General features: G+C 48.3%; 1 protein-coding gene across 1 annotated transcript in view; it reads left to right on the top strand.

Annotated features, from left to right (window-relative positions):
- Positions 1 to 18,995, top strand: part of Grik4 (glutamate ionotropic receptor kainate type subunit 4) — a 430,445-nt gene that overhangs the window by 110,601 nt on the left and 300,849 nt on the right. Inside the window, exon 2 of the mRNA XM_057767783.1 lies at positions 15,740 to 15,844. The gene's annotated coding sequence lies outside the window, so the exon portion shown is untranslated. The remainder of the gene's footprint in view (positions 1 to 15,739; positions 15,845 to 18,995) is intronic.

Here is an 18,995-nt window from a genome sequence, read left to right as displayed (position 1 = left end):
GTCTGGCTTTCTTTTGTTTAACGGTTCTGATTGTGAGAACAATCCTGGCAAGACTTGCTCGTTTTCAGAGCTGTGGAGTGTTCCGCCCGGCGACTGCTGCAGGTTACCTCTCTTGTGACTTGCGGACATTTGGATGTGTAGGTATTGACTCTCAGGTGTAATGCTCTAAGTGTTTTGAACCACGTGATCCTCTTGTCTCAGGAGATGTTTTTCTCCTGAGAGCCCCCTCCTCTGCCTTTACTTTCAGGGTAGCATGAGTGTCCTGCTTGTCCCCCTTGGTGTCTGTCACCTAGTAGATTGTAGCTCCAGGGTCAGTGTCCAGTGGGAGAGATGTCCCCAAGGGCTGCTTGGCTTAGTGACCATGCCATTGAATATAGAATACAACCTACTTTTTTTTTTTCATATTTTGCCCAGAGCTCATCTCAACATCTAAAAAAAATGTAGTTATTGGGACCTAGGGAGATGGCTCAGTAGATATATTAGTTTGCTTTCTATTGCTGTGTTAGAACATGGTGACCCAAAGCAACTGGGGAGGAAAGGGTCTATTTGGCTTAGACATCCTAATTATAGTTCATCAGCAGAACAGGGGAAGTTAGGGCAGGAACCTGGAGGTAGAAGCTGAAGTACATGCCATGGAGGAACACTGCATACTGGCTTGCTCTCCATGGTTTGCTCAGCCTGCTTTCCTGTACAACTCAAATCCATCTGTCTGGGGTGGTGGTGGTAGTAGTGCTAGTGGCGGTGGTGGTGGTGGTGCTGGCAGTGGCGGTGGTGGCATCCCCCACAGTGGGCTGGGCCCTCCCACATCAATCAGCAATCAAGGCCAATCTGATGGGAGCATTTTCTCCAGTTGCAGTTTCCCTTTCTAGATAACTCTAGCTTCTGTCAGGTTGACCAAAATCCAACCACCCCAGCAGGGAAAGTGTCTGCTGTGCAAGAAAGAGGACTTGAGTTGAATCCTAAAAACCTGTTTTATTTTTTTATTATTTTTATTTTTTTTGGCTTTTTCGAGACAGGGTTTCTCTGTGGCTTTGGAGCCTGTCCTGGAACTAGCTCTGTAGACCAGGCTGGTCTCGAACTCACAGAGATCCGCCTGCCTCTGCCTCCCAAGTGCTGGGATTAAAGGCGTGCGCCACCATCGCCCGGCTAAAAACCTGTTTTAAAAAGAAACCAGATGCATGCATGTAAGTGTGGAGTGTGGAGACAGGAGGATCCCCGAAGTCTGCTGCTCAGCCAGTCTAGTGAATCTGTGAGCTCCAGGTTCAGCGAGAGACCTTGTCTCAGAAGGTAAAGTAGAGAGTGACTAAGGAAGGTATCAAGCATTGACTTCTGGCTTTTACATGTATGTGCACACTCACCTGATTGCATGCATGCATGCACATGGATACACACACACACACACACACAAGATAGGGGAAATAAAGGAAGCAGGCATTGGGAGCCTGAAGCATCAGTTAGAATCCATCCCTAAAGAGCTGTTTCTCTTTAGGCTCAAGGTTTACTCTGGTTCTGGGTCCTGAGAACAGGACTGGAGTGAGAGACAGCATGTGGTTTGGTCTATTGGAGCAATCTTTCCTGGTTTGCTCCAGGATAGACCGATGACGCCCCGTCATTACCCTGGATCTCTCCAGGCACACATGGCAGTCAGTATTGGAGGAAAATGGATGAATAGAGAAGGTGCAGGAGGGAAGGAAGAAGAGGCAGAAAAACAAGGAACCTGTCTGCCAGCCATACCTGCATGTTCTGCTCTTCTGAAGCCCGCCACAAGCCAGGTCGGGAGCACAGTTCTCTCCAGAGAATCACAGGTCCTCTTGTCCCTGGTGGAGGCTGGATTGGTTCCATCAGTCAGTGACAGAGTGGGGGAGGAGCACAACTGTTGAACATGGTATCAGGGTGTCCTGCAAGAGTAGGTGCTTTTTCCTGGTTCCTGGTAAACCCCATTCACTGGCTAAGCAGGCACTTGCAGCTTTCCTGGCTGTGCCGTGAGTGCTGCTGTTTGCTCAGGTTAGACCGTACTCACACACCCTTTGCTGAGCTGCAAAGCAAGGACACCGTGGATCCCCTGCGTAGAGAAAGATTGACATATCAAGCAGGCCCACCTGCCCTCATTCAGAAGGTCTGGTTGCATACTGTGACATCGGTATGCTGATGTCAACGGCCTTGCTGTTACAGAAACAAGCATGCCATTTAAGGGAAGTTGTGTTTCTGGGATTATTCTGTCTTGGATGATCTACGGTTACACTTAATTTCATCTGTTCCCTTGCTTCAGACCTGTGTTTTACCTTTGAGGTTATTTCAGAGCCTGTGAAACACTTGTTTTTCTAGGGTTCCTAGACCTCAGAACAGCCCCTACTCCCACCAAAGATGGCAGCTAACTCCTGCCTCATTAGCATTTGCTTATCTGTCAACTGTGGGACAATTACAATGTACCCGGTATTCTCCCCTATTCCTACAAATCCTGACTCATTTAACCCCTTACAGCTTATAAAGATGACCATTTAATATCCTTACTTCTCCAAACTGCTACACAAGGTTCAGACAGGTGAGGTAACTTATGTGGGTTGCACAGCTAGTAGGCGGGTGTTGGAATTTGTCCCCAGAGTGTGGCATTCTTCACGGAAAGCTCTGTGCTCTGTTGTTTCTCTGTCCATGATAGCCTCGAAAGTGGTCTGGTAAGTCAGAGGCAGCATTTTGGAGGAGGGGGCAATTAAATTTTTGTGTACCTTTTTTAACCTAATTTCTATCCAAAATAATCTTTAACCTTGGAAGAGCAGGGGACCAGCTTCTGGGAGAATGGTCCCAGTGTGTGAAGCTCACAGACGCTCCAGAGCCTGGGAAGGAAGCACCATGGACAGAGGAAGATTGGGGCCCAGGGGGTTGGCCTGGACCAGCCTGGGCTGCTAATGAAGGCACTCAAGGCCCTGCTCTGTCTTTTGTCTCACTTCCCATACAGCACTGGTGCTCCTGGCATCTCTGGGAGTATTGTCTCTTCCTCTTGCTTTTACTTTCTTCTGTCCTCCTGGGCAGCTGTTCCTTCCTCTACAGTCTGCCCTCGTGCTGCCTTAGGACATGATCTGGAACATACTAGAAGCCTGGCTATACCTTTGTTTCCCATTTCTTCCATATCTGCATCCAATCTCTAGTCCTCATCCACCCTAACTTCTGAAAATGCTTCAGACAGGCATCTCCCTCTCCACCGCCGCTCTGTTACTCAGGCCACTGCCATGTTTCTCCAGGATGTCAACACCCATCCAACGTAGACATGGTCTCTCTAAAATGATCCTCAGATTGCAACCAGAGTGAGTCTTTCTATAAGAAATCCTCACTGTGCCAACCCCCGTGTTTACACCCTTCCCTTGAAATACAGCTCAGACCTCTTAGCTTGCTAAGAATGATGCAGGTTCTGTTCTCTCAGGGCACTGACTGACTCACAGCCTTCAGATCGCAAAAGGTCACCGCTTCCCTATCATTTGGGCCAGCTGTGGACTGGTCCCTCCTCTCACTCCCTTTCCCTTTGGTAAATACAAATCACTATGCAGGTCTCTATTAAAATGTTCTTTCTTCTGAGGAGTCATTCCTGACCCCTCAAGCCTGACTTGAATACCCGCCCCCGGCGCCGGACTCAGTGCTGCCATGGCAACCAGCGATAACACTATTCACTTTGGGTTTGATGACTACCTGTCTGTTTTTCTCCAGCTCACGTTATCTCTCTTGCACACAGCTGTGTCCCCAGCCTAGTTCAGACCGGTTTGTAGAAGATAGTTCTGAAGGTCTTAATGAGCGAGTGCTGTCATGAAAAGGCCTTGATGGGGCAGTGTGGAGCCGGGGGTTTTAGAATCCGTTCTGGAGCAAGATCTTGAGTTTGCTTAAGTCACTGTTCCTCTGAGTGTCACGTGGGTATCTCTGAAGTGAGTAGCTGGTGTTGTGCAGTCTTTGGGCAGCTTTGAAATGCAGATTTATGGATCTGGTTCTTAAAGAAGGGTTCACATTTGTGTTTGTTGATGTTCGCATCTTAGTGACAAAATACCCAGGGAAAAAGCTTAAAGGGAGCCAATAGTTGGGCCTGCCTTAGTCCCAACTTTGAAGCGCTTTTCTTAGCAAATTAGAAAGTTTTCAGATCTTGCTGTTCTGCTCCTTAGCTCGTAAGTCTCACTTGAAACATGGATGTAGGTAGCCAGTAAAATGCATGCCATTACTGCATGCTGGATGGTTCTGAAGTGTTCTCTGGGTCAGCTAGCCCATTGGCTGTAGATTCAACTTCCCATCATGTCTCAGGGCACAGACAAACTGTAGACAAGTTCTCTGCAGAAAATAACATGAACAGATTCCAGTCAAGCTCCTGGTAGAAGCCGATTTCCACCTGAGCCTCCACATGTCCACATGCCCACCTGCCTCTGGTGTTCCAGACTCCCACAAGAATCAGCCATCCAGCTTAGCATTCTTGGGGCTTCTCTAGCTCAAATTTCCAAATTCCAAATTCTTCCCAGAAATCAGTTCCGAGGACCTAAGAAACACATGGATAGGGAATCTCAGCAATGACATGTGTGTGTGTGTGTGTGTGTGTGTTGGGACAAAGTGCTTGAGAAAGCAACTTAAAGGCAGAAAAGTTTATTCTGGCTTGCAGTTTTGGTAGTGGCAGGATACTTTTGGGCTTTGGTGAGGTAGAGCAGAAGTGTATGGCAATGCAAAATCTCCCACCTGACGGGTGGCCAGGTAAGGGAGAAAAAAGAGGGACAGTAAGAGTACAGGAAAAGGAACACCTGCATTGACTTACTTCTTCTAGCCAGGCCCCACCTCCCAGAAATGTCAATCAACTTTTGAATCCATTGCTTGATGCACTGATGAAGTCTGAGAGTGCCCCCGCCCTTACCCGTGATCTGACCACTAGGGATAAAGTCATCAACATGTGAGCTTTTAAGGGAGTGTTTATATCCAAACTCTATCAGTTCCCCTGGCTTTCTCAAGGGTCCACCTGCTTCCTCTCTCAGTCCCTTTCCTCCAGGATGTGCTGGCAGGCAGAGCCTGGCACCCTGCCTCAGTTTCTCCTGTCTCTATGACAAAACCTTGAAACTCTGCTCCTCACCTCATCTTGTTTGCTGTCAGAAGCATTGCAACTAGGAAGCTTCTGATGTTGCCTTCTGTCCTGAACTGTCACCCTGATCAATAGGAAGATGTTAATACTATGGGCTGCTGGGCCTGCCCCCTTTCCAGACAGAAACAGTAAGCTCCAGGTAGCTCTGGGCTCTCCAGCGCACAAACCTTCCTTCTGCACTATGGATGCCCCTGTTGTATGCCGTTTCCACATGAGCCTTCAGGTCCAATCACGGGATACCTACTGCATGGTGGGCATTGTTCTAGGTGCTTTAGAGACATATGAAATAAAATAGAGCAAACCTCTGCTCTGGAGGACCTTATGTTGTGCCAAGTGTGTATGGGAGAAACCCATATAAATAAGAATTGTGAGGAGGCTGATGGCATTAATGTTCTAGGTGAGACATGCGGGAGGTGGTAGGGTTTTGGCAAGAAAAGAAGGAAGCTGTCCCTGTAGTCAGGGGAGAGTGTGCCACTTGAGTCCAAGAGAAGCCCCTGAAATGGAAGTATGAAGGCTGTGTTGTAGGAACCTCGAGGCCCAATGGTTGCACTAGACTCTACACATCAGGCTGTCTTGGGGAACAACATTGAGGTGATGTTAAACCCCCACAGTGTTGCCAATGATTGAACTGAATGTCCTACAATTTGTCCACAAAGTCAGTTCAGTCTTGTGACAAGAGCTGCTAGGTCTACTCATTGCCTATGTAGGCCATTCTTTGAAAATTACTTACCTGCCTTAGGTTTTTGTCTTTTAGTCTTTGGAAAATAATAGATTAGATTAGATTTCTTTCCAAAAATGCATGGTGAGTGTGTAAGTGAACAAACGGGTAGATTCCATGCCTTTACTGTCTACTCCACCTGGCCTCGGGAGCCAACATTGCCTTCTGAGCACCCATGTTGTGTAGCTTAATGGAGGAGGCTGCTGCTAAGGCAGGAAGCTCCTAGCGGAGACTCAGAGCTTGGATATCCTTGGTGCCTGTGGTGTTTGCATGAGAATGGCCCCAAAGGCTCATATATTTGAATGCTTGGTCCCTAGTTGGTGAGACTATTTGGAAAGGATTAGGAGGTGTGGCTTTGTTAGGAGAGGTGTGTCATGGGGTTAGGTTTCAAAAGCTCAAGCACCATTCCCAGTTCCCTCTCTTTCTCTCTCTCTGAATCATGCTTTTGGGGGAGCTCTTAGCTACTTTTCCACTGCCGTGTTGTCTGCTGCCATGCTCCCGACTATGATGACCCTGGACTCTAACCCTCTGCAGCCATGAACCCAACTGCAGTGCTTTCTTTCGCAAGTTGTTTTGGTTGTGGTGCTTTGTCATGGCAATAGACAATGCCCAAGTTGACATTGCGACCTCCGGCCTATATGTAGCTGTCCTGGGTCTTTGGCTGGACTGGAAGACCAGCTGTGGTGGTCTAGAAGCTTCTTTCTTCTGTGATTCTGGAGAGTTCCCATCTGGTGCCTGTATTCTCTTGCCTGTTGGCTTCTCCTCAGGTCTCATAGAAAAAAGGAAAGTGTTGGGAAGTTGTCCTTCCTGTGGTTAATGTGTTTCGTGCCCGCTGTGTCCCCCTGTGCTCTAGTTCCGGGCAATTACCCTCCTGCCGGGTTTTGTTGCTGAGCACAGCAGGTGGGCCTTGTTTGTAATTCACTTGCCCCATTAATGCTGGGTAGGCACCATAAGGGCGACTGATCCATTCAGTGCCCCTAACCCCAGATGTCATTTAATAACGGGGACATTAAGATGGCTTTGGGGGTCTGGCTGCTTCTGCAGTTTAAAGCGACGAGAAGCCTCATCCACTGCTCGTCACAATCATCTGCTCTGATGGAAAATTTGTATCCAAATATTTCCCCCCGACCGTGGTGATCTGGCCCTGGGCAGTCCCAGCACCAATAACAGCAACAGCTGTCAAGCTCTGAGTGATTGTTGCTCTCAGGCGCTACAAGACCCAACAAGACTCCGAAAGCAACTTTTGGATGTCTGAGGTTTCCCCTAGCTATGGATGGGGAAACTGAGGTCTGGGGAGGTTACTCACTCACATCAGGTCACATGTGTGAGCAGTGGAGTCTGGACTGGTAACTATTGTCCTGCCCCACTTCCTGCTGAGACAAGTGGAGGCCGTTCAGCAAATAGGGGAGGGGGCGGGAGAATCTCCAGCTAAGCGTCCATGTTGTTATTATTATCCTCATCATTATCATCATTATTATTATTTACTAACATTTCCATTGAGATGAGCCACCGAGTAGGGGGAGGATGAATAGAATTAAGGCATCCTTTTAAAAACATCTTTGTATGTATGTATGTATGTATGATATATGCATGCATATATGTATATGATGTATGCATGCATACATGCACGTATGATTGTGCATGTATGTATGCATGCATGTTTATGTGTCTGAGTGTGGTGGTGGTGGGTAGACATGGTGCATGTGTAGAGGTCAACCTTGAGTGTCAACCCTTGACTGCCACGTTGTTTAAGACAGTGACTCTTGTTGCTCACTGTCATTGCATATGGCAGGCTAGTTGACCCTTAAACTTCTGGGGGCTCTTCTGTCTCTGCCTCCCATTTCACTGTAGGCACACTGGGGTTACAGCCATGTACCACCACAACCAGTTTCACATGTTTCCTAGGGATTTGAACTCAGGGCCTCATGTTTGAAAGAGAAGTTCTTTACCTACTGAGCAGTCTCCCTAGACTCCTAAATCTTGTTATGGGTTTACTTTTAATCAGCCATCCAGTCAATCAATCAATCAATATCAATCAACCAATCATACAATCATACATTTACAGATCTCCAATGAGGTGGAAAACATTATCCTAGGTATTCTATAAAAAATAAAAATAAACAATTCATCCATGCAATGAATTTAAGAGAGGTAGGGAGCCAGGCAGTCTAGGACATGAGCTAGGGAATGAAGTATTGGGCTGTCTGGAGGGAGGAGGCTAAGAACTAACTGACTACAGAGATCACATTTAGGAAAAGCCTTCCTCAACTTCACGCAAGCTGCTGCCATGTTTCTCCTGTGTGGCACCTTCTTTGGTCTTTGAGTGAGTGATGCTGTGTTGTGGACCGGCCTGGAGTAGATCTGGTTCACAGGAAATGCTGAGAATTTTGTTCATACGGGGAACAAATGCAGAGCCAGTTTGAGCTGGGATTTCTGACTCCAAGGTCAGAGCCCTTTCCCTCAAAGTCACACAGCAGCCAAGCTCCAAGTTTGGGGCTGGGCCCCATCCAGACCCAGCAGTGTGCCTGATGTTCCATGTCTTGCGGAGTTGGCTCCAGAGTTGCCTGGGGCTCTCCCCCCATCCTGAGATCCACAGAGTATGTGCTCTTCCTCAATGCCTGGCTGCTCAGAAACCTTCTTTTCTAGTGTTTGAGAAAATCCCTGTACCCTGATTTTGAGTTGGATCACATCGGTTAAATTCAGTTCACATTCCTCTCTCACAGTGCTGTTTGCCCCTGGCTTCCCCAGCCCCCTCTCCTCCATGCACCCCACCCTCTGTGCACCCTGTCCTTGCTTGTTTCCTCAGTACTGCTCACTTTCTGCCCCTACTTACCACACTCACCCACAAACTCACAGTGGCTCTTTATTGCCTAGGTGAGCAAGTTCAGCTTTCTGCACCTCGGCCTTTGAGGCCTTATAGCATCCTCGCTCTTTCAGAAGCCCAGACACGCATTTTTGCCAGCACCTCATATACAATGTGTCTGTCAGTGCCACTGATTTGTTCTCTGGATTAGTACTTTCCCCGTCTCTGTGAGCAATTACTCAACAAGAAGCAAGTTAAGGAAGGAAGTAGTTTATTTTGGCTCATGGCTGGAAGTACGTGGTAATGCATAAGGTTTGTGGCTGCGGCGGCGGGGAGCACAGGGTTGCTGGTTCACATGAAGGTAGGTCAGGAAGCAGGGAAAGCAGAATGCAGGCACTCAGCTCACTTTCTCCTTTTCCCCTTTATATTCAGTCTGGATGCCTATGCCATGGACTGGTTCTGCTCACATTCAGGGAGGATCTTCACCCCTCAGTTACTCCTCTCTGGCAAAGCTTTCACTGCCACAACCAAACCAAAGGTACACCTTGTTGATATACTAGGTATTTCCAAATCCAATCAAGTCATCAGTCCAAATTAACCATTACAGTTGTTGTTTTGTGGCCGTTCTTTAATTTCCTTAGTGTGTCAACAGGATGCTTGGCCCAAAGCTTCCATCTTTCAAGATTCTCACTCCAGCAGCAATGGTCCAGGGATGCCTTTCTGTCTCTACCTTCTAGTCCTGTTCCTTGCTTAGCAGCAAAGTCTACACTAATAAATGAGAAAGTTGCATCTTCCATGTGCTGTTTCTTGAGTTCCGTGGGTCTTTATCGTCAAACAAGGTCATTGGGCTTTTCCAGCAACTTCCTGAGGAAGGCAGTGCATCCCACCATCCTAACGCCTGCTAGCATGAAGCAGGGCAGGACAGGCATGCATAATTACCGGAACATTGCTGTGGAGCTGCTCAGTCATGCATTTCCAACATGCCAGTCCCTTTTGGGTGTGAAACAGCATTCTTGGTCTTTCTTCCTGGTTCTGGCAGTCAGGGATAGTTTTTTAGGGTGTGTGTTCCTTCACCAGTGTTCTTGCGATGATGCCTGTGTTGGAGAGGTTACTGGGTGCTTAGCTAAGACCACTGTGACTAGGGAAGGGGTGGGTCAGAATTGTTAGCTCTTGGACTCCTAGCCTGTAGAGAGGCTTGCTGTCTCAGGCCAACAGTAAGCAAAAGAGACAGGACCATGCTGTGACTTCTTCTGTGGCTGGTGGCCAAGAGTTTCTGCCTGGAGTAGCTTCTGAAGAGAATGCCTCTTTCCTCCTGAAAACACAGCTGAATACAGTGACCCAGGGCTTCTTCTTCAATAGACTACTCTCCTCTCATGGAGAGTCTGGGATGTAGCTAGTGAGAAAAGAAGTTGTGGTCCCGGGAATATCTGCTGGGACCACAGGTTGACTGAGGTAGTGAGTCATGGTAGGGGAAGGTTGACTGGAAGGGTAGTAGGAGGAGACTCTCTGCTCTGAGTAGCAACTCCACTTCCCTAGGGGTAGCCAGAGCACCCACGCCAGGGATGAATTTCCAGAAAGGTAGGCAGACCCTGCATCCCTGAGTACCTGAGCCTATTGATACAGGCGTGACCAGACTCATTCTCCTGAATGGGGACTTGGGCTCAGGGGTACAGAGTGCTTGCTAGTCTTGGAGCAAGCCAAGGAGAGAATCACAACACTTTGAGACAGGGTTTCTCTGTGTAGTTCTGGCTGTCCTAGCTCTCACTCTGTAGACCAGGCTGGCCTTATACTCAAAGAGATCCATCTGCCTCTGCCTCCTGAGTGCTGGAATTAAAGGTATATTCTACCAACAATGGGTGACACTTTCCCTTTTTAAATTAATGACCAACCTTTTAATTGAAAGAGGAAACCACTTTCTCTCTGTTAAAATGCAAACCAAGAACATTGAAGGATGAAACAGAAGCCACCCTCCTTCGTACCACTAACCTGGGTCCTCAAACCTCTTCCAGGGGTAGCTGGCCAGAGCCACTTTATACCCTCAGCCCCTCAGGAAGCCTGTGCTAGGCTCTGCCCTAAGTGGGTGATAATTAGTGCTGATTGAACTGGATAGAGGAAAGGGGGTAGGTTGGGCCATCCTTGTATTTCTAGAAAATTCCTAGGGGTTGGCCTGCAAAATGAGTAAGTCACCCTGAATTTTGAAAGGAATGCCAATTACTTTGTGTGAACTTTTATTATAGAAAATTTTGTTGTTATTAATATAGGTTCTCATGTAGCTCAGGCTGGCCTTATACTATGTCCCCCAAAGATGGCTTTGGACTTCTGATCCTTCTGATTCTTCTTTCCAAGAACTGGGATTATAGACATATGCCACTATTCCCTTTTAAGCAGTGCTTGGGGTGGAACTCAGGGCTTTGTGCATGCTGGGAAAGTCCTCTACCAATGGAAGCACACTCTTAGCCTCTGGATCTGTATTTAGTTTAGAGTCTCTACTGCTGGGAGTACAGAGGGGGCTGTCTAGAGTGGCTCCAAGGAGTGCTTGCCCAGAAGACTGTTTTCTTTTCTGTGCTGCCTAAGATTTAAGATAAAGCAGATAGGGCCCTGCTTTCTGAAATGGTATCTAAGACATCAGAATTGCTTATGTTTGTGGCTATGGACAGGAAGGATGTACCGAGATGAGGTGTCCACTGGGTGATGTAGCCAGGCCAAGGGTGCCCCAGCAGCTCCAGACTTGGGATGTCTTCTTATCACATTAGATTTCCATCCTCCTTTGACCTTGACCCTGGCAGCAGCATCTGTGAGTCTAGAATAAACCTCATGCTTGCTGGGCTAGCTAACACTTTGCCGTGATTCAGGATATTGCTCCATTCCACTTTGCTCTAGGTTGAGTATCTCAGCTCCTCTCAGGCTCTCCAAAGGCCCAAGGCAAGAGTCTACAGAACACTTCAAAATATCAGGAAGATTCCAAAAGAGAGAGGACATATTTTTCTAGAGGTGACTAGGCCCTAAAACTTGTTCTCCTGCACCCCCAACCCCATCCTCTGTAGATATTCCTCAGCAAGGGCTCTTGGCTCTGAATGTGTTACACATACTCCAGCAATGAACTGGTTTCTTTCAAAACCATGATACACATATTCTCTCCAAGGAACTCATTTCCCGGAGCCCAACCCTCAGATAAATGCCAGGAACACTGCTTACACTCTAAGCCAGTCCCACCCGTCCTGTCCAACTCTGGTCCCCTACACACCTACTGCTGGCAATTGTCTCTCCATCTTCTTATCGCCAGCCACTTGGTCAGAGGCAGAGGATGTGGCAGCTTATCTGAAGGGTGGTAGGTCCAGTGTGAGGCCCATGGGGGGGACATCTGCTTTAGGTAGCATGGCTTATCCTAGCCTTAGGAAAGCAAGGGGATGGGTAACAGATTAGCTTTATCCTAGTGAGGGAGGCTGGCCATTGTCACAGCAGATACACTGCAGAGCATCTCTGGGCTTTTCTATAGCAGTGGGCACAGCCATTTCTACCAGGGGCCATATGGACTCTTCTCTGAATTGTTCTCCCTCTGCCATTGGTTCCTGTCTTTAACTCAGTCCTAATAGGCCATGCTATAATATTATCACCAGCGAGCTGTTCCTCCTTGTCACCCTTCAGAGCAGTGGTTCTCAACCCTTTTGGGGGTCGAACAACCCCTTCACAGGGGTCACCCAAGACCATCAGCAAATGCAGATATTTATATTACAATCCATACCAGTATAAAATTATAGTTATGAAGTAGCAATGAAAATAATTCTATGCTTGGGGCTCACCACAACGTGAAGGACTGTATTAAAGGGTCACAGCATTAGGAAGGCAGAGAACCACTGCGTTAGTAGCCACACTGTAATCCATAAAAGTTCACACTCAAGAACCTTGCAATCAAATTACAAATAATAACAATAATCAAAAAAATCTACTAATGACTTAAGTTTATAATTTTATATTGGGTTACATTCATAGCTATCCTTAGTCACATGTAGTCTGTGATCCTATGCTTCTCCTTCTCTGTCTGTAATGGTGGCATCTGCTTGCTGAATGTCAGATTCATGTCACTTAACATCCCCATGGTTAGGTCCATGAAGGCAGGGATTCTCGTCCAGGACTTGGAGAACTGTCTGCAGGTAGTAGACATGCCATAAAAACATTTACAGGATTGACAAAGTACAAGACAAATCCATGCTAAGGATTTGGGTGCTTCGGCCAGTCTGGGGCTTCAAAACCATCAGCACCCTTTTCTCCAAAAGTCTGTTATTCATCTGCAAAGCAATTCTGCTCACAGTATCTCATATGGTCTTCTTCGTAACCCAGGAAGGTAGGTGCGATTTCCTCATGTTGCAGAAGAGGAAATGGGGACCCTCAGAGGTTAAGCGACAGGCCCAAGGTACCACAGATCTCCACCTCCAATGTGCTGATTGTTCTCCTGTGTCTGAGGCTGAGTGGGGAAGGGGACTGACTGCTGCAGAGAGAGCTTCGTGAAGGGCTTGCAGCCTTGCAGGGAGAGATTCTATGGCTGAAGGAAGAGTTTCTGGGGCAAGGTTGACTTGAAGCTGCATTGTGGATGTGAAGGCTCTGGGGTTATTTCAGTAAGCAAGCCTTGGAGATAGTCTTGTCAGGAGATGTAACTGCAGTCTAGGGCATCTTGTGCACAGGAGCTGGAAGGAAAGGCTGGATGGGGCTGGAGAGATGAAAGGATGACCATGCTTGTTGACTTTTGTATGTCTAAGATCCAGGCAAATGTCTTTCCAGCAAGGGCTGCAGTCTGCCTTAGTCTTGTTGGTCTGAAAACAAAGTCCAGAGACATTAAGCAAGCAGCTTAAGGACACACAGTGATAACCGGGATGGGGAGACAGGTGTGTGCTCTGTCTTCTGGTGAGGGACTCTTGTTTATGGGTGCAGTAGGGGCTTCAGTCTGAAATCTATTTGAGAATGGTTCAGGTGTGCATGTGGCAGGGATCACAATACTTTAAGTCTAATAGTGCTTGAGAATTCTGCGTGGTTGTACCTTACCCTGTGGTCCAGATACCAGGCACCTACAGTTACAGTGAGCATGGGACGCTCCCACAGTCAGACTTGGGTTGGGCAATCTGTCCAGCCATCATTCTTCATTTTATCCTAATGAGCCAGTCCAGGATCAGCTCCTGCTGCCAGTGTTCAGTGCCCCCTGTCGACTCTACTATCTTGTAACTCATTACAAGCACGCAGGGGCAGCTCTTTATGGGAAACCTAATGGTCACGAATACAGAGCTGCAGTTTTTCCAGAAGGCACCCCAGACTCATTTCTCCTGACTCAGCAACATGTGCAGACGGCTGGAGGTCTACACCATGCCTTGCTCTCCAACATCAGTGTATAGCATTAGCATGCTCCCACCTGTCCTCACGTACCTACTGCACGCTAAGTTCCGAGACACAGGGAGAAGGTGGGTAGAAAGAATGAGGGTAAGGATAGGGACCTGGATATGATGGCTCTATTTCTGCCTTTGCTAGTCGTGTGATCTTGACAAGCCACTCAACCCCTCTGTCCCTGGGTGCCATATCTGCAGTGGGGAGAACAAATGGGTGTATCTACTTCCCAAGACTCTTCTGAAGACCAAATGAGTTGAAAATAGTGCGGTTTTTTTTTTTTTTTTTTTTTTTTGCACAGAGTAAACATCCATAAATATCCAATCAATGCTGTGTTATCATGGAATTCCATCCTTAGAAGTGCAGGATATCAGAGCTTGAAGGAGCCTTAGAGAACATGTAGCCTGGTTCCTTCATTTTGCAGCATCAGAAACCGATGCTCAAAGAGTTGGCTCGCAGAGCTGGTGTACCCAGGCCCCTGACTCCCCAGGCAGTCTTGCATCCTGGTGCCACCAAACTCATTGCCTAGGACATGCCAAACATTTACAGAGTGTTCCCTCAAGTGGCCATGGAGTCTCCAGGTGCTGGCTTTTTGCTCTATGGTGGCCTGCCACCCACCCAGACCCTCTCTCTATCTGAGCAGCTTTCTTCCTGCTGGGGTGGGTGGAGGTGGCGTGAAAGAACAGCAAGGAAACAAACACCCATTTGTCTCCAGGAGCCTGGAGCGTCAGGAGAAGTAATCAAGATCTTGTTGTCCACGGCTGAGAGAAAACCTGTAATTAATCTGACTGCCCCTCTGATTTTCTCTGTCCCTTTCACCACCAAACACTGTCTGCTGGCTGTCAGCCTCTTCTCTGTCTCATCTGGGGGGAAAAATCACGATTAATGATGTGGCAGTCCCCCGAGGACAGCAGAGGATAGTGCAGGGGCTGCTGTGAGTGAGGAGAGTTGCCACTCAGTGCAGGTGGGCTGGGGGTCCAGACGGCATGCGTAGCAACACAGCACCGCCGTGGGCTGTCCTCAGGCAATGCCTGTCCGCTTCAGCAATCGGTCATGAGCGTGAATCAGTCATTGTTTATTGAGCTTCTACGCAGAACAGGCCCAGTTGCATGTGCGTTAGGTAGATGTATGCTTGGAAGAGATGTTCCCTGCCCTCCGTGGCAGTGTAAGGGTCAAGGGAAACATCTCCTTGTCCATGCAGTTGTGGTTATTTCTGGGTGCTGCTTGTGAGCACTGTCCAAGGTGCTGGAAGTGCTGCTGCAGGTGGCTCAGTCTTCAGCTCAAAGCAGAGGCATAGAACAGGGGGTGAGGTGGAGGGGGGAGGGGTGTCAGAGATGATTAAGTCTGAGGCATGTTCAAGGAACACCTCTTCTGGCTTGGAGAAGCTGAATGATCTGGCCGTTGTGACAGAGTACAGATTAGCTTCCCCTTCTGGAAAAAGTAGGGTGTTAGGAGGATGTATTTTGAGCAGGTGCATGGGAAAGCATAGGCAGAGAGGCAGACGTGCCAGCTCCCACCACAGTGTTCCACACTCCACCACAGTGCCCCACAGTCTTGGGAGTGAGAGGCTGTCATAGGGCATTGTGACGAATGTCACCTTTGAGCTAGGTCACAGACGATGAAGGACCACAGATGGGGAGTTTGGATTGAAGCAAAATTTATACCTAGATTGTGAATTTGTATCCAGCATGTTAAATACCTGGCAGCGTGCACCATTTCTGAGCTCGTTCTCTGTATTCTTTCCTTGTTTCAACAGGTACCGTGTGAGTACCTACTATGTGCCAGCCTGTGCCAGGCACAGGGGACACAGGTGGAAAAGTCCAAGTTGTTCCCTGCTTTTCTGATTCTCATCATCCCGGAGGTAGGCACTGATTTTCTTGGGGTTTCAGGGGATGAAAACATAGGGTCTGATGGCTCTGGGTTCCACAGTGCCCATTTCTGAAGGCCAGGGCCAGCTCCAGCCTCCTTTGAATGTGGCCCTCCCGCTGTACTTATGGTTGACACAATCAACCAGGGTGTTCAGAAGAGGGCTCCCAATGGCATTGAACAGGTCTGTTTCTGATCCCTTGGCCTTCCAAATTAGACTGTATCTCAAGTTCTAGAACAATGCTTGGCATATATTACAGTCTCCATAAATATTGTCGAATGGATAAATGAACTGTCAAAAAGGAAGGAACTGTAAAAATCAAGTTATACTGTATCAAAGCAATACTAAATACAGTCATTTACATCAAATGCCTTCCATTTATGCCTAATCAGCACCTGGCATGGTAATTATTGTGTAGACGGCTAAGTAGGTGTCAGATTAACCCTGTACATTTTTATTTGATGACAGAATTACAATGAGTTCATGCAGGTGTGATTTCGTTATGCCTAGCTCCAAAGCCTGGCTGAAACTAGAGACTACCTTTCAGAACAATAGTTTCTGAGGTCCTGGGAGCCCTGAGCCCTGGACCCAATGGGGAGAGATTGTCTCCCAGGCCTTATAGGAATGAAAAGGGTCAAGGTCACACAGAGCAGGACTGGCAGGCCTCTGACTCCTCCCCCTTCTCCATTTTAACAGTTGGCTTGGAAGAGCAGAAAAAGCTGGAACTTTCAGTTTCTCTGTAAAAGCCACAAAAGATTGAGGTGTTGGCCTTACATTGGCATGCAGATGGACCTAGACTTAAGAAGCCAACAGCTAAATTAAAATATTTGAATATTTTTGGGACAGAGAATCTGGTATCCTAGCATTTATAATACGACCCCCCCCCCCAAGAAATCAGGAACCTCCTCTCCTGCTAAGATTAAATGGGGCTCCTCAAAGCAGGCTGAGCATCCCCATCTCAAGTTCTAGGTGCACAGATACAGCTCTGCCTTAGGTGTGCTTGTACATCGATGTGGAGAGAGTCAGACACACACACACACACACACACACACACACACACACACACGTCAGCATTGTCATAATTAGTAAGAGTGCCAGCCCAGGAAAGCAGGCCCTGATCCCCGTCTAGGCAGCAGAGTAGATCTGACCCTGTTGGCAGAGATGCAGGTGGCATAGTACTAAGGCTGTGAGAACGGAATAGCTGCCCACAATCCCTCATCTGCCCTGTGGTGATGAGGGTGAGGGAAAGATGCCCTCCCTGCCGCCTTGACCTTGCCACTTGTTGGGGGGGGGGGGCTGAGTCTCCTCCCTTACTGGCTGCAGTACTTGGGAAAATGCACTCTGCACCTTACCTGGGCAGCACAGTAGAGCTGACCTTGCTGGCTGAGGTGTGAGTGAGAAAGCCCCCATGGTGTGAGCATGGGAGAGCTGTCCCATTACTCACCATTGCCTGAGGAAGAGCTGACCCTAAGATCATAAGAGCGGGAGAGTTGCCTCTGCCTCTCATCAGCTGCAGCACTCCTGAGAGTGGCCCCTACATCTCACCTGGGCAACACGGGAGAGCTGACCCTGAAGTTCTCGATGGGTGTGGGAGAGCTGACCCTGTAGATGTGAAAGCTGGATGGAGAACTGGCCCCATCTCTTGCTCATCTGCAAGTGTGAACTAGCCAGGGCAATGCAGGAGAGCTCAGCCTCGTGGTGAGGAAAGGGGAGAGTTGGTGGGCTGACCAACCCTGCAACTATCCAGGCCCTGAGCCAGGGTTATATGTTGGCCCGCCCCAACATCCATCCCATCTGTGATCTGCTGGAGCACAGGGTGGGAATGGGAGGTCCTGTCCTGCAGACCCTCCACAGCACAGGTCAGCGGCAGGATGTCCAGGAAGAGTCCAGTGAGGTCCAAGCGTCAATGTTGTAGCAGAGACCAGGGGCCTTGAATCAGACTAATGATTCTTGTGATGAATGCCTACATGTAAACATGTATGGATAAAGGGGTTTATACATGACTCATTGAATCAAACTGCAGCTTCCATGATGAGATTTTTTTCCATCCCCCAGCTTCCCCCTTTTCTCTTAAATTGGGGGTGGGGTGGGAGATAGTGGGATTGGGAGGCATAATGTGAAAGACACAAAGAACAAATAAAAAGAAAGTTTTTTAAAAAAGAAAAAAGAGTGCCAGGCTTCCCTTGAGACCAGCTTGGCTTTAATCTGTCTCTGCATCAACCCCCAGTGCTATGATTTGAATGCCAAATGTTTCCCACTGGCTTGTGAGTTTGAGCATTTGGTACCTGGGTGGTCATGCTGTTTAGGGAGGTTGTAGAACCTTCAGAAGGCGGAGCTTAGCTGGAGGAAGTGGGTCACTGGGGAGTGCAGCTCACGGGTGCCAGTGCTGCCCTGCTTTTAGCCTTAGTTCTCTGCTTCCTCTCTGCTGGGACATGGGGCATCCCAGTCACACACTCCTACCATTATGAACTCTGCCATGACTTCCCCTCTCAAACTAGGAGCCAAAACAAATTCTCCTTTGAAGTTACTTCTAGCAAGTATTTTGTCACAGCAGGGAGGAAAATGCCGACTACATCAAGAATGAAAGGACAGATTCTGTGCCTGGTTTGTTATCATTGGCGTTTCCTTTGCTCCTCTGTTTCCTCCTATATCTTTCTCCACCCCCCTGTGGCATCATCCTCCGCCCCCCTGCAGCAGGGGGCTGTTTCAGGCCTGATGCTCATTGAGCAAATAGGTACCATGCATTTACTGTTTATAAGGAGACTCTGGGGACATTGCTGAAAGCTGGGGCCAGTCCTTGCTCTTAAGAGGCTCCCAGGGATCCCAGCTGGAGACTTACAACAGCATGAGCCAGAGAGGAAAGTGCTACCTCCCAGTCACCACAGGCTGCAGTGCTGGCTCACAGAGGAGGACATAATTCTGGGGGTGTGCAGAGGGACACACATACCAGGAACATGTGCAGGGGAAGCTTCAAGGTATGATGGGAAGAGTGAGTGTGAGTTCAGATATAGGGTATCAAGAAACACAGAACTGGCTGGGCGGTGGTGGCTCACGCCTTTAATCCCAGCACTCGGGAGGCAGAGGCAGGTGGATCTCTGTGAGTTCGAGGCCAGCCTGGTCTACAAGAGCTAGTTCCAGAACAGGA

Source organism: Chionomys nivalis, chromosome 4, assembly GCF_950005125.1.
Source record: "Chionomys nivalis chromosome 4, mChiNiv1.1, whole genome shotgun sequence".
Classification (NCBI taxonomy): domain Eukaryota; kingdom Metazoa; phylum Chordata; class Mammalia; order Rodentia; family Cricetidae; genus Chionomys; species Chionomys nivalis.
This window is presented reverse-complemented; position numbering and strand designations above follow the sequence as displayed.